General features: G+C 40.9%; 1 long non-coding RNA gene across 1 annotated transcript in view; it reads right to left on the bottom strand.

Moving 5' to 3' along the window:
- Positions 1-11654, bottom strand: part of LOC101686054 — a 29414-nt gene extending 17760 nt beyond the window's left edge. Inside the window, exons 1-2 of the long non-coding RNA XR_199105.3 lie at positions 10848-11654; positions 7705-7998 (exon numbers count right to left, since the gene is read on the bottom strand). This is a non-coding gene — a long non-coding RNA (uncharacterized LOC101686054). The remainder of the gene's footprint in view (positions 1-7704; positions 7999-10847) is intronic.
- Positions 11655-12748: the final 1094 nt, after the last annotated feature.

The following is a 12748-nucleotide window of genomic DNA, read 5'->3' as shown; positions in this document are numbered from 1 at the left end:
GTTGAAATTCTACTTGTTTTTTAGGGTCAGCATCAATGACCCTTTTGGTTTGGAGCCAACTTTTTTTTTTTTTTTTAAGACCCATGATCTACCACCTCCAAACTCTATAGCATTTAAACTGTGCTTCTCTCTCACTGCCTTTCCTCCAATTTAATGGTCATAATAATGTTTTTGGTACAGGCAAAATGATTGTATTCATGTAATAGAGTTTTCTTTTTGATAGTTACGAAGGTGCATACAAGTTTGTATAGATATTTGATTTTTTAAATATTTTGTTTGTTTATTTATTTATTTATTTGTCATACTCATGGGGAGGGCAGAGGCAGAGGGAGAGAGAGAGTCTTAAGCAGATTCCCCACTGAGCACAGAGCCCAATGTGGTGCTCCATCTCAGGACCCTGACTTCATGACCTGAGCCGAAATCAAGAGTTGGACACTTAATGGACTCAGACACCCTGGCCCCACCATCCTGTTTTATTTTTTAAAGGGATGATCATAAGAAAATGGATAACTGAAGAGAAAGTCAGTTTGAAAGAGAGACTGAGTTGTTAAAACTATTTTAGCAATGATAACATAGGATCCGTCCTAGAAAGTCTGCCTTAAGAATCAAGTTTGAGGCCATTTTCTTTTTTCTAGGTTACTAGCTTCCTAGAACATGGACAGACAAAGCATAGGCCAAAGGTATAGTTTTGTTGTGCCATTTCTATACGAGGCAATAGGACACTGTGGAACTAAGATAGTTTTTGGAGCTTGGCTTAGGTGAATTTTGGCTCCACTTCTTAAATTTCCACCCGGAAGTCTCTTACTTGTTAAGATGAATGAAAGGGCATTTGCCCCATTTGTGAGTGCTCGGCAACTTTGAATATTCTTTTTATGTTTGGAGAACAATTTACAGTACAAATTCTGCTTCCTTGAGATAGGAGCCATAATTCTCAGGGCACAGGCGTGAGATCACAGGCTCCATCAGTCAGAACTATTGATATGAGACTTCATTCATTTCAGTTGGAGCCACCCGGGAACCAGTTGCCATGAGAACTCTCTTTTGGTGAGAGTGGTGGTGTAGCCCTTGTTTTGTGGGTCAGCCAAAGTTGACTCTGTGTCCAGGCCCCAGAGTTGCTGTTACAAGCCATCATGTGTGTGTGCGGGAGTAGGAACCGGGATATTTTTACTTAGGTGTTTGGGCAATCTGTCTAGGTTTTCATTATCTTTATGAAGCACTATAGTAACTAAATTCCCTGTAGATGTTATTGTAGCTAGTTATCTGGAATGTATGGGATCCCAAGTCTTGCTATAAAAATTTTGCTATCTGAATGGGAGGAATAGTTGAATTACTCTCCCTTTTCCCCACTGTGATGCTCCTCCCCCCCAAAACTCCCCCCCCCCCGACCCCCAACATGCATACATTGACTTTAGAAATTCTGGATGAAATCAGGCAAGTGTCTTTCTATGTTTGTCCTGAGTTCTTGACACCCCTAACTCAGTGCTTGGCACATGGTGAATGCTACTTTCCTAGAAAACACCCATTGTGTTTGATATCAGTTTTTATATCAGTAGCTGACAGCATTTTAGCAGCCTAAAAGGATGATTAATGCTTGTGAGTATCTGGCGTCCAGTAATGTTATACCCCCTTTTCACTGAGGCTGGCAAGGAAGGAGATATTGCATTTGTCTTACAAATTTGCTGGGGCAGAGCCAGAGTAAACATTGACTGGAGGTTCCATTTAAGGCCAACTCATTAGAATTTTAAACAATTTGTAAGAATGATCTCAATTAGCACAACTCATTAGACTAATTAGACTTTAAGCCTTTCTTTTAACCTGGTAGCCTTGGTGGGACTCCCAAAGATGTGTTGCCGGGGGTGGATGTCTACATGGTTGTGTACCTGTGGACGTGCCAAAGAGTTAATTTTCCCACAGCAGGGTGGGGTAATCCAAAGAAAACAGATGGGGAATTAGAGTGGCTTGACAAAAGCACTATATGATTGTAAAAGGAAACAGGACCAAGGCTTGGCAAAAAAGAGAGAGAGAGAGAGACTTCTGTTGCTTTCTCTCTTACCACAGCCAGAAGATGCTGCTGTTGCTATTCCATGCTCAAGGCTGGTCAACAAAAATGGTGTAGAGAACAGCCACTGCTATCTGTCTCCAGGCCAGCCTTGGGTAACCTTAGGATGACTTCACGTTAAGCCAAAAATCTGTGCTAGCCCTCGTCCCGACTAGTACCTGTCATGTGCCAGCAGCAGTGTCTTGGGTGACTCTTCCCTTGGGAAGGCATTTGTCAAGTGTCCAACCTGTGTTCTTCCAGTTAACTCTTTGTAGATGCCGGCACTCCCCCTCCCTCTTACCGTCCTTGAAGTTATGAAATCTTTGAAATATGTTGATTTTGGTTGTGAAATATATCACATCAAGACTCCAGACACCCACTGTCTTTTCATATGTTTGATTCCCAGGAGTTCTCGAGTTTGGAAGAGAACCCAGGGGTCCCACCCAGCAGAACTTCTAGTTTGCAATAGCACGCACAGGTGCACATTGCGCCCACTTCCGGTGACAGAGCCTGTCCTGTCTTCCTGTCTTCCACCCACCCAAGTCTCTTGATATCTAGAGCCATGCTGAGTATGCTGAATCCAGCTCCCACATGACAGCCTTTCAAACATGCCCATGAATCCCCGACTCTGCCCTTTAGGCAAAGAACTCCATCCTCCATCAACGTTTCTCAGGTGGTACCATTTTGAGATCTTTCTCCTTCCTGGCCTGTAACCCTCCTCCACTTGTTCACTTTCTCACTTGCAGTGAAGAGCTTAAAACAGAGAATATTTTTCTTGCTGTGTCTACCCTCAACAATGGCATAGAATGAATTTCACCCTCTTTGCCCAGGCCTTTATACTTCTGTTGATATAGCCACCACATGGTAGCTTTAGCTTTATTTGGTGATTTTATCAGAGCTTTGGGTCATACCAAACATCATGTCTACTGACCTCTCATATCCTGGCTTGTCCATGTGGTAGCTCAGTTGTGAGCTACCATAGCTCAGTGCTATGACCACGCCTCTCACCCCCCACCCCCCAACAACAAGGGTTGTAATGATCCCATTTATCTTGTTGGATCTGCATGGTCTTTCTGTGTAACTCACTCAAGAACGAAGACGTATGGATTGTCCTAAGCTGTTTCTTGAGGTCAGGGACAGTTCCTCTTGCCCACCTACTACAGTTTATTGACTTTTACTCAGAAAACCCTACTTGTGATTTTTTTTTAACGAAAAAATACTAACCCCCTGAATTCCATATCCTGAGCTGTTTTTCTGCACACACAGCAGTTTTTTGGAAGTGAAGAGCACACTGGGTTAGAAAGAGAGGAAATGGTCTTCAACTCCTATTCTTTCTTGGCTTTCTTTCTAGGAGTTGAATAGTTTCTTCTTAAGAATCTCATCATAGTCTTTCAAACCCATATTGTCATTTATTTTTCTATCACTTACTACCTAATGGAGGCTGGGAATGGGAAGAAGAACAAGGGGGAAGTCAGGGCGTCATAAAGGGCATTGGATCAGGAGCTAGGCTGGCTTCATAGGCGTCCGACCTATGCAGGTACACTAGACCCTGCATCTGGATTAATGCTCCATTGCTGCCATCTTGAAATTCCTAAGTTTTGAACAAGAGGCCTCGTGTTTCTGTGTTGTACTGGGCCCAGCCAATTATGGAGCTGATGCATCCTGACTAGAAGTATCTTTCTTCCCCCTTCTCCTCCATCTCGGCATATTGCTCCACCTCGTATCCACTGTAGGTAAGACGAAGGGGTTTTGCTCACTGGCAGTCTAAGAATCTAAAACAGAAAAAGGTAGAAAAAGGGACCAATGAACTCTGTCAAGAATTATGGATGGAACCGAGGCTTCACATGAGGTCTTTATAACTTACCTGGTCCAGGTCTCTCATTTTATATTAGAGGAAACTCAGCTCTTTCTTTCTTTCTTTCTTTCTTTTTTTTTAAAGATCTTATTTATTTATTTGACAGACAGAGATCACAAGTAGGCAGAGAGGCAGGCAGAGAGAAAGAGCTGGAAGCACGCTCCCTGCTGGGCAGAGAACCTGATGTGGGGCTGGACCCCAGGACCCTGAGATCATGAATTGAGCCGAAGGCAGAGGCTTAACCTACAGAGCCAACCAGGTGCCCCAGGAAACTCAGTTCTTAAAAAGAAAATGTCCTCTTCAAGTCCCATAACACATTGGAATAGAGTTGTCTGTGGGGGAATCTCCTCCCTAGAGGAGCCCACTGGGAAGGTGATGGCTATAGGTAAGGAATGGCCAATGATGGGACAGGGAGAATATCAGACAATTACCTCCTGACTCTAGTCCTTGCCTTCTTCTGCTCTTTGAAACACACATATTTGGTATAGATTAAGAGCTTTGGTGCCAAGTTCCAACGATAAAGATAAGCCATCCAGAGTCCTAGGTAGAAAATTGACCATAATGTTGTAGAGGAGCATGGTGACCCTGCCCAGGCCTCGCATTCCTTGGGGACTTCTAGGACTGGCCTATCCAATGAGTGTCATGTGGTCACTCTCTCCTCGTAATGACATTCTGTGTTCCTTCTTCTGGCAGTCCTCTGACTTTCACATTTTTCTCTCTCCTTCTATTCTCAGCTCTTCCTTTGGAAATTTGAAGCCCCTACTCCTTTTTGGTGTCATGTAAATATTCATGGCTCATGGCATGTGCTCTGAATGTAAGCGTCTCTGTGACCAACCTTCTCTGCTGCTGTGGTAACATGCTGGGGCTAGGGTCAAAGGGGAGAAGGATATGAGGCTATGAAGAGGGGGCCCCTCCACAGTTTACTTTTTCCTTCAGCTATCTTTTGAGGGATTTTTTAAAAAGTAAGTTCCATGTCCTACCTGGAGCTTGAACTCACAACCTTGAGTCAAAGAGTTGTATGCATTATTGACTGAGACAGGTGGCCCTCCTTAAGCTAGCTAAAAAATACAATTTCACATAGCAAAGGTTTGTTTCTTACTTGAAATCCTCTTTGGATCCCTGTACCAGTTTCTTATTCCTCCTGCTAGAGTGATTTTGACTGTGTAATTCTAAAGAGCCCTCTGATTTCCCCAGACCCTCCATTCCAGTCATCCTCCTCCATTCCATTGCTGGACCTTCATTAAGGCAAATGAGCTGATCTCTTCACCTGGCCCATACTCCTCAACTCCTAGGGGAGGTATTCCAGCTTCACTCCTCTTCTAATTTCTAGAATGTGCTCTGTATTCTTCACCACAGGGCTTACTTATGCCTTGAACAACTCCCACCTCATGTTTTCCCCAACACAGCTCCTCAGAGAGGACTTCTTTGACCATTAGACTAGTTTAAGTATCCCTGGTGTTCATTCTCACTGTCATACCACTTATGGCTCATTTATAATCCTGCTTGTTTCCAGTGTAATTGTGACTGTTTTGTCTGTTGTTTGTGTCCCTCACTAAATTAAAACCCAAAGGGCTAAAATGTGCTGAGAGTTTACTCTCTCCCACAGGCTTTACGTGTGTTATTTAATGTTTAAAATAACTCTTAAGGGATAGATAATGTTATTATCATTCCCATTTACAGATGAGGCAACTGAGGCATAGGGACTAATTCATTTAATCAAAGTGACATGACTCCTAGGTGTCAGAGTTGGTAATCAGATCAGACAGGTGGTCTGGCTCCAGAGGTCATGCTCCTCCCCACTTGGCTATCTGCCATGTCAGTAGGGGCTGTGGCTATGTTTGTTTACCATGGTGCCCTTCATGCCTAGCTCCTGGCATGCAGCAGGTCCTCAATAAATACATGTTGACTTAGGGAAGTTTGCAGTTACTTTTTCTTAATTGTAGGGTTTCTCAGCTCCTTGTCATAGGGAGAAAGGAGGGGATGGGTGTACATACACAATCATGCCAGTGGTCAAAACTCTACCTTCATAGCATCTGGTGACTTTATAGGCAGGCCACAGGAACACTGGGAGAATAGATCTGACAATAGGATGATGAATTCAGACCTGGTGCTGTGGCCTCAGTGTTTGCCTTTTGTTACTATGGGCTGTCCTGTTTGTGCTCCACCTCTGTGTCAATGGAAAACAGCTCCACAATACTTCCAGTGAAACCCGGCCCAAAAATCATGGAAAGGGATGGTGGGTGGAGAGCCCAGTGGACAATCTTCATTTCACATGTGGTTAAGGGCCGAGTTCCTTCTTAGTGTGTCTTAAGCTTTGGACCAATGGTGACTAAGGAGGATGATTCATCAGTCATCTTCCAATTTTCACTATTAAAATAATTCTAAACCAAACCAGTTTCCATTTTCATGGAAGACAAACCTCAACCCTGTTGAGTCTGTTAATATTTAAGTCAGAGGTTGGAAGGGGGCAGAACATAAAGGCAGTCCCTCAATGAACACACAGCCTGATTTATGGTCCACTGCAGAAGTGAGGACAAGGGGTTCTGACCATGCCTTCTTTTATTTCATTCGACTATATAAAAAGTATCCCAGGCCAGGCTCTGTGGTAGTTTCTGTGGATACAGAGAAGAATAAGACAAAGTTCCTTCCCTGTGTATGTATGGGGGGGGCATATATTTGTACCCAATGTAATACCTGGTTGATGGTGCTGGGTTAATCCAGTTATCTGTGTTAAAATCCAGGGAGATCCTTAAAAGAAATGCCATTTGGGCTTTGCTTAAAAGCATCCGGAAGACTGATAAGAAGAGATGCTGGAAGTATATTCCACATAAGTGGGGTAGAGTCAACAGGGGTCGGAAAGGTGAAATTATCTTTGAGGCATGGGAAGCCATTAGTGTGCAATGGATGACCTATTAGGTATTGAAGGAAGGACTGATACTAGACAAGAGATGGAGAAAGCACCCTGTGGAGGGACTGTATGCTTGAGCCAATGGCGCGGAAATGGTGGCAGTGGGACAGGGGAAAGGTCTTCTACCTCTCTTCTCTCCCATCTCTAATAATCCACAGTGATAACTGAGCTTTCAGATAAGAAGACTGAAGGCAGATAATATGGGAACCATAGTCCCCATGGCTCCTCCTTTAAATGGCCTGACCACATCTCCTTCCCCAGGACTTAATCTGCAAATGCTTATTTCGCATCATCCTTTCAACACCATTCTACCTGTCCATCAATCAGTCTATATATTGATATAAAATTAAATCATAACTGAATACCTGCCATTTCAAGGCACTCTGTTAGATATTTAGAAGAGATATCAAATGGAATAAGGCAAGCAGCTTTTGTGTGCCGAGTTTCTACTATATGTTGATGTTGATTCTATGAGCTTCGTATAGATGATAAACTGAGGCTTTAAAAGGTCAAGTAGCTGGCCCACCATCACATAGGTAGTGAGTGGCTGAGCCTAGACTCAGACCCTAGAAGATACCTATACCTCGGTTTCCTGGTCTGTTGTGTGAGGAGACTATAATATAGACATATCTTGGAAGATCTAAAGATCACGAGTTCGCATCAGTAAAACCCCAGCACAGGGCATCACACCTAGCTACTGTGCTTGATTACTGCTTTATGCATGTTTCTTTGCAACTCCACACCGTCTGCCTGGGAGGCGATACAACATCTCAAGGTACAGCCTGAAGATATAAATAGACTGGAGAAGAAAATAGCTTCAAAGTGATGCTGGAAAAGCGATTAACAAAGTAGATGACCAGTCTAATGTACGTGCCAGCCCACCATTCTTCAGGATTCACTAACCTCTTTCCAAGGATCAAGTCCAGTTCCAGGGAAAACTGCCATCCAGTGACTGTGTGACTTTAGTTCCTATGGTCTGCCTTCTAATGATGGCTCCGTGACTTAGTGCTTCTTACTTCTACAGTGATTGTCACATCCAAAAAGGCGTTGGAACTTGGGAGACTTAGATTTACAGCCCAATTCCAACACTTGTGTGCACTCGAATCATGGGATAGTTACTTAACTACTTTCAGTTTCCATTTCCTCCACCGTCAAGTGGAAATAATAATACCTCGTCATAGGGTGTTGTGAAGTTACCTGAAAATAAAAAATGTATACAGAACTTAGCACTGCATCAGACTAACAGAAGCTCTCGGTGAATGGTAGCTTCCATTATATGAATGTTTTACATCTTTTGTAAAAAGGTTGTTGATGAGTCTTAGATAATAATCCATGATATATATAGATGTGTATCTCTATATATCATATATGTATATTGATTGATTAATTGATTTATAAATGCTTCGTTGGAAGAGAGAGCCATCTCTCCCAGTCTGGCTTTTTCTGATATACTGTACAGAGAAATGTGCAAGAAGCCAGAGGGAAACCCAGGAGAGATATGCTGCCAGCCCATATTTTAGTTTAAACAAACCCACTGCATGGAATCCCACACTTACACAAAGATAAATTCAAAAGCAGTGACTCCCATCATAAGGGACTTGGAAAGAGTACATGAAATCTGTCTGAAAGTAGTTTGGAAAGGCTAGAATGTAAAATAAAGAATATTTTATATTAGGACCTTGGGTGATGATTTAGTTTATTCTTTACCTTATCATGTTGTTTTCTAGGAAGAGATACAAAAAAATTAAGTTACAAAAATGGAGAAGAGATGAACTATTTTTAAATTGGTCTTTTTTTCCAGCTTTCTAGGAGCACATAATTTTTTATGCATAATGTACATCTACTCCATTTCTCTTAATGTTTTTTTCTGTCCATTTTTAATGTCCAAATTATTTTCATCTCAACTCCATTATTCCTTACTCTCTTTCTCTCTTTTCCTTTTGTATTTTTAGGTTATGTCTTTTGAAGGCAAAACAGCTGGTTCATCTGGTCAGTTAGTCAAATAATTGTTAATACAATTATAGGGAAAAATTTCAAAACCACAAAACAAAACCTAAACAAACAAACAAAAAACCCAGCCCATTACCACCACTAACCACAATGTTCAAACTTAACATCCAGACTTTGTCTTAGGCACGGAGCAGGTAACTTCAAAGAGCAAACGGTGTCATTTAGTTTTTGTTGGCAGTGGTGGTGAAGCCACTCTCCTTTTGCTTATAGAGTCAGCTAACTCAATTCCTCACTTGTTTATTCTACCCTCTAGTGCTTGGAAAAAGTTAGGTATTCTCCCATGGTGTTCTTTATTCCTAAACTTGGTGTCTCCTTCAACCAGTGAAGGATTAATTTTTAATCCTAACCTCATCATTTGGATCTAGTGAGTGGCAGTCTATGATTCTTTTTTCTTATCTGTAAAATGGGGAACTACCGTGAAGGCCAGATCAGAAAAGAGGTATGTGAGCCTTTTTAAGGACAATAGGATATACACATGCAGGGCTTTATTGTCCCTTGTTGAAATTCTCCCGCAAAATTCTTTTTTCCCAAAGAAGTGGAAAGTTCCCTTTAATAGCCCATGTAATTGTTTGAGACTGGAGATATAAATACCAACTTCTATTTATTTAAAGCTATTCTAATTCTTTCTTGAATGGTAAATTATATCTGAAAACCATTTTAAAAATTCTCACTTAACTGCATTTAAAAGCATAGATTCTATAGATTTCCTAAAAATTCTTGGGCTCCAAAATTCTTATTGTTTAAACAGTTTGGAGCCACTTCCTCTGTTCTTACAGGTCACAAATTTGATTTCCCAGAATTTAAAGACTTGGAACATCCGAGTACCTTATCTATTGTCTTTAGGAATCTGTGTGAAAGAGTATCAATCCAATGTCATTTAAACACCCCAGTTCAACAAACACTGGTAGCCTTCCACTAGGCACTGGGAAGAGACCGGAGAAGAAAAAGTGGAGCATGGGTTGTAGAAGATAGTGTATGCCTATAGAAGTTAGCTTGCTTGAAATGTTTTTCTACTAACATCATGAGAAACAATAATTCAACATTTGTGTTAGAAGACTTCATGGTTTATAAAGTGCCTTCCTTAGCTCTTCTTTTATCTTAATAATAATCATATGTTTTTCTGTTATAGGTGAGAACCCTGAGATTTAGCATGGTCACATGTACTTAAGTGTGACTCCCTCTAATTTTTGGCAAAGCCAAGATTGATATACAAAAGCCAGCATCTAAATTTTGTGTTTTCTTTCCTTCTTGCACCATACTGCATCCATCCTATGAAAGATAATACATTCACCAAAAAAATTATCGTCTCATTTTTGTGTTTTAATTTGGCCCAAATTACACCTGTTTCTTCTTGCCAAGTTTACTACTACTCATCTGTCTGTTCTTATGACATACTAGAGCTTTGAACTTCTTGGAAGAAAGGGACTGTCTAAATTCAAGGTATTATTATTGCTCTTACTATTAGCCAAGACAAATGAAAAGTGAATAGAGCATCTCTTGTCTTACTAGAACCCTTTAATTAAGGAAATTGGTTATTTTCGTTCCCTGTAGCTATGTAATGATTAATGCAACATGGCACAATACATTCAGAATGTAAGACATATCTCACTGAGACCATCAACAAGTGTACTTCTCTAAAGAGAAAAGAATGGAAGATTGGACCCAATGCTGACATCTGATTTCTACAGTGAAACATCATGCTAGAGTTTGCAAATTCTAGAGAGTTATTTATGTCCGGTCTAGGGACCATGAAATTATCTAGTGAAACTAATTTTGGAGATATATATATATATATATATATATATTTATTTATTTACTGGTAGAAGTAAAAATGTGAAAAAAATAGAGACAATAATTTTAGACTCCTAGAGCAGTGAGAAGATATTGTAAGACAGATAAGTAGCTAATTAATGCTTTACCATACAATATTTCTTGTAGCTACACAAAAAAGACAATGCACAGTTTTCAGTATAATGAAAACAAAGTAGAATTGCAATAGAAGCAGTTAAATAACTTGCTTTATCTTAGTCACCAACCTTATAGCAACTGGTGGGAGCTGCAGGTGTGTCTATTCAGTTCACTGCCTTCATGCCTCAGAGAGACCAGGCTGCTCCTTGTTAGCTGTGTGATCTTGGACAATTTCCCTAGACTCTCAGAGGCTCTGTCTCTTCATCTGTAAAGTGGGGGAAATAATAACCATCTCATAGGGTTCTGTGTATGAAGCGTGTGCTTGAATACAGGATCTGGCCTGAGTAAGTGAACGTGAATTTTAGTAAAGACGCTGATGCTGACAGAAGTCCTTTGGCACCAAGCTTTCACCACCTTTCTGAATAGGCCAAGAAAGCATTTCTCAACCATTGGCCTTTGGCTTCCCCTGGCAGGGGTTGGGTCTCAACCACACCTCTGGCTCACTTCTTTAGAATTTGGCTGTGGCCCATGGTCCCATATCCAGTCCTTTCCTTCTGTCGCAAGTCTTCAGCATGCCCCATGCTGGGCAAGAAGCATTGAGGGCCCTCAAAGAAGGTGTCCTATGTCTTTGTGTCCTTTGGGTATTTGAATGCCAATCATCTCGTTCTTGGGCTCACAGTATCTCAGGCTTCTTGTTCTCCTGGGATCCTGATGGAGTGTCTGTGAAGCTGCCACCTGCTGTGAGACCACAGCTGGCAAGATGAGAGTCAGGGTCTTGATTAAACTCGCTTCTGTGCTGCTGACTTCTGACCCTTAACTCTGGGGTTAGGACTTCTCCTGAGCTTTAGACAACATTGTGGGAAAAATCACTGATGACTGTGGGTCCCTACAGAGCATAGCACTCTTACATCGAAGTTAATGAGACTTCACTGTCTCCCCCACTATCTTGAGAGACCGAGATGTCTCAAGGCAATAGGTGCCCCTTCCTCTTTTTTTTTGTCTTAATGTCTGACCTGTTGCCCATTGTGTTGTAGCTTCTCAGGGAATTTTTGGCGAATTGGACTTTCTAACTTAAGTCTTTAGCACTGTACTCGAATGCTAATGGTGCTGAAGATGAAGATGATAATGACAATGATAGTGATGGCAGAATTAGAAGGGGACAAAAGTAGTCAACAACTATAGGATATAGTCTACAATTCAGCTGTTGGACATTCAGAAGAGGCATAGGATGTTATACTCACTATCAACTAGAGAATATGGCTGCACATTCCCTAGTGAGACTAGAATCAGAAGATGAGTTTACTTCCGTGATCCACACAATAGCATGAAATTCATAGTGACCAACATTTGTGGAATACTTACAGTGTTCTTGTCAAATTACAAAGAAGTGCTGCTATTCTTCTTCTTATTATTGTTATTATCATCATTATCATCATCTCCATTTTCTGGATGAGAAACCAAAGCATAGCAATGTCAATTGATTTTCTCAAGATCATCCAGCTTGTAACTGGCAGAGCCAGGAGCTGAATCCAGGCAGTGGGACTCTAATGCTGTTCTCTTTACTACTACTATTTCTCTTGGGACAGAAAGCAGTAAAGTTACAGGGTCCTAGCTGCAAAGTGAGGTATAATAACCTCGGAAAACTGGATGTTACAAACTTGACTCTGATTGTATTCTTTATTCTTTCACTGACCAATTAGGATAAATTAAAAAATTAATATTAATATTAACCTAAAGCCATAAATCAGCAGATCAAAAAATCCAGAGGGGAAATGCAGAATAAGATCATGGTTAAACCAGACTGATTGATGCACAGATTTCAGATGTTTCCTACATGCAAGGATCCAGATATAGACACATCATCTTGGAGCACAACTGTGGACCCTCACCAAAAAGCAAAAAAAAAAAAAAAAAAAAAAAAAAATATATATATATATATATATATATATATATACACACACACACACACATATATATGTATATATATTTCTTCTCATTATTATTTTTAGTACAGAACCTTTACAGATGG

Source organism: Mustela putorius, unplaced genomic scaffold (genome assembly GCF_011764305.1).
Source record: "Mustela putorius furo isolate JIRA1106 unplaced genomic scaffold, ASM1176430v1.1 tig00000580_pilon_pilon_pilon, whole genome shotgun sequence".
Classification (NCBI taxonomy): Eukaryota; Metazoa; Chordata; class Mammalia; order Carnivora; family Mustelidae; genus Mustela; species Mustela putorius.
Note: the sequence above shows the minus strand (reverse complement) of the source record. Positions and strands in the feature narration are given on the sequence as shown.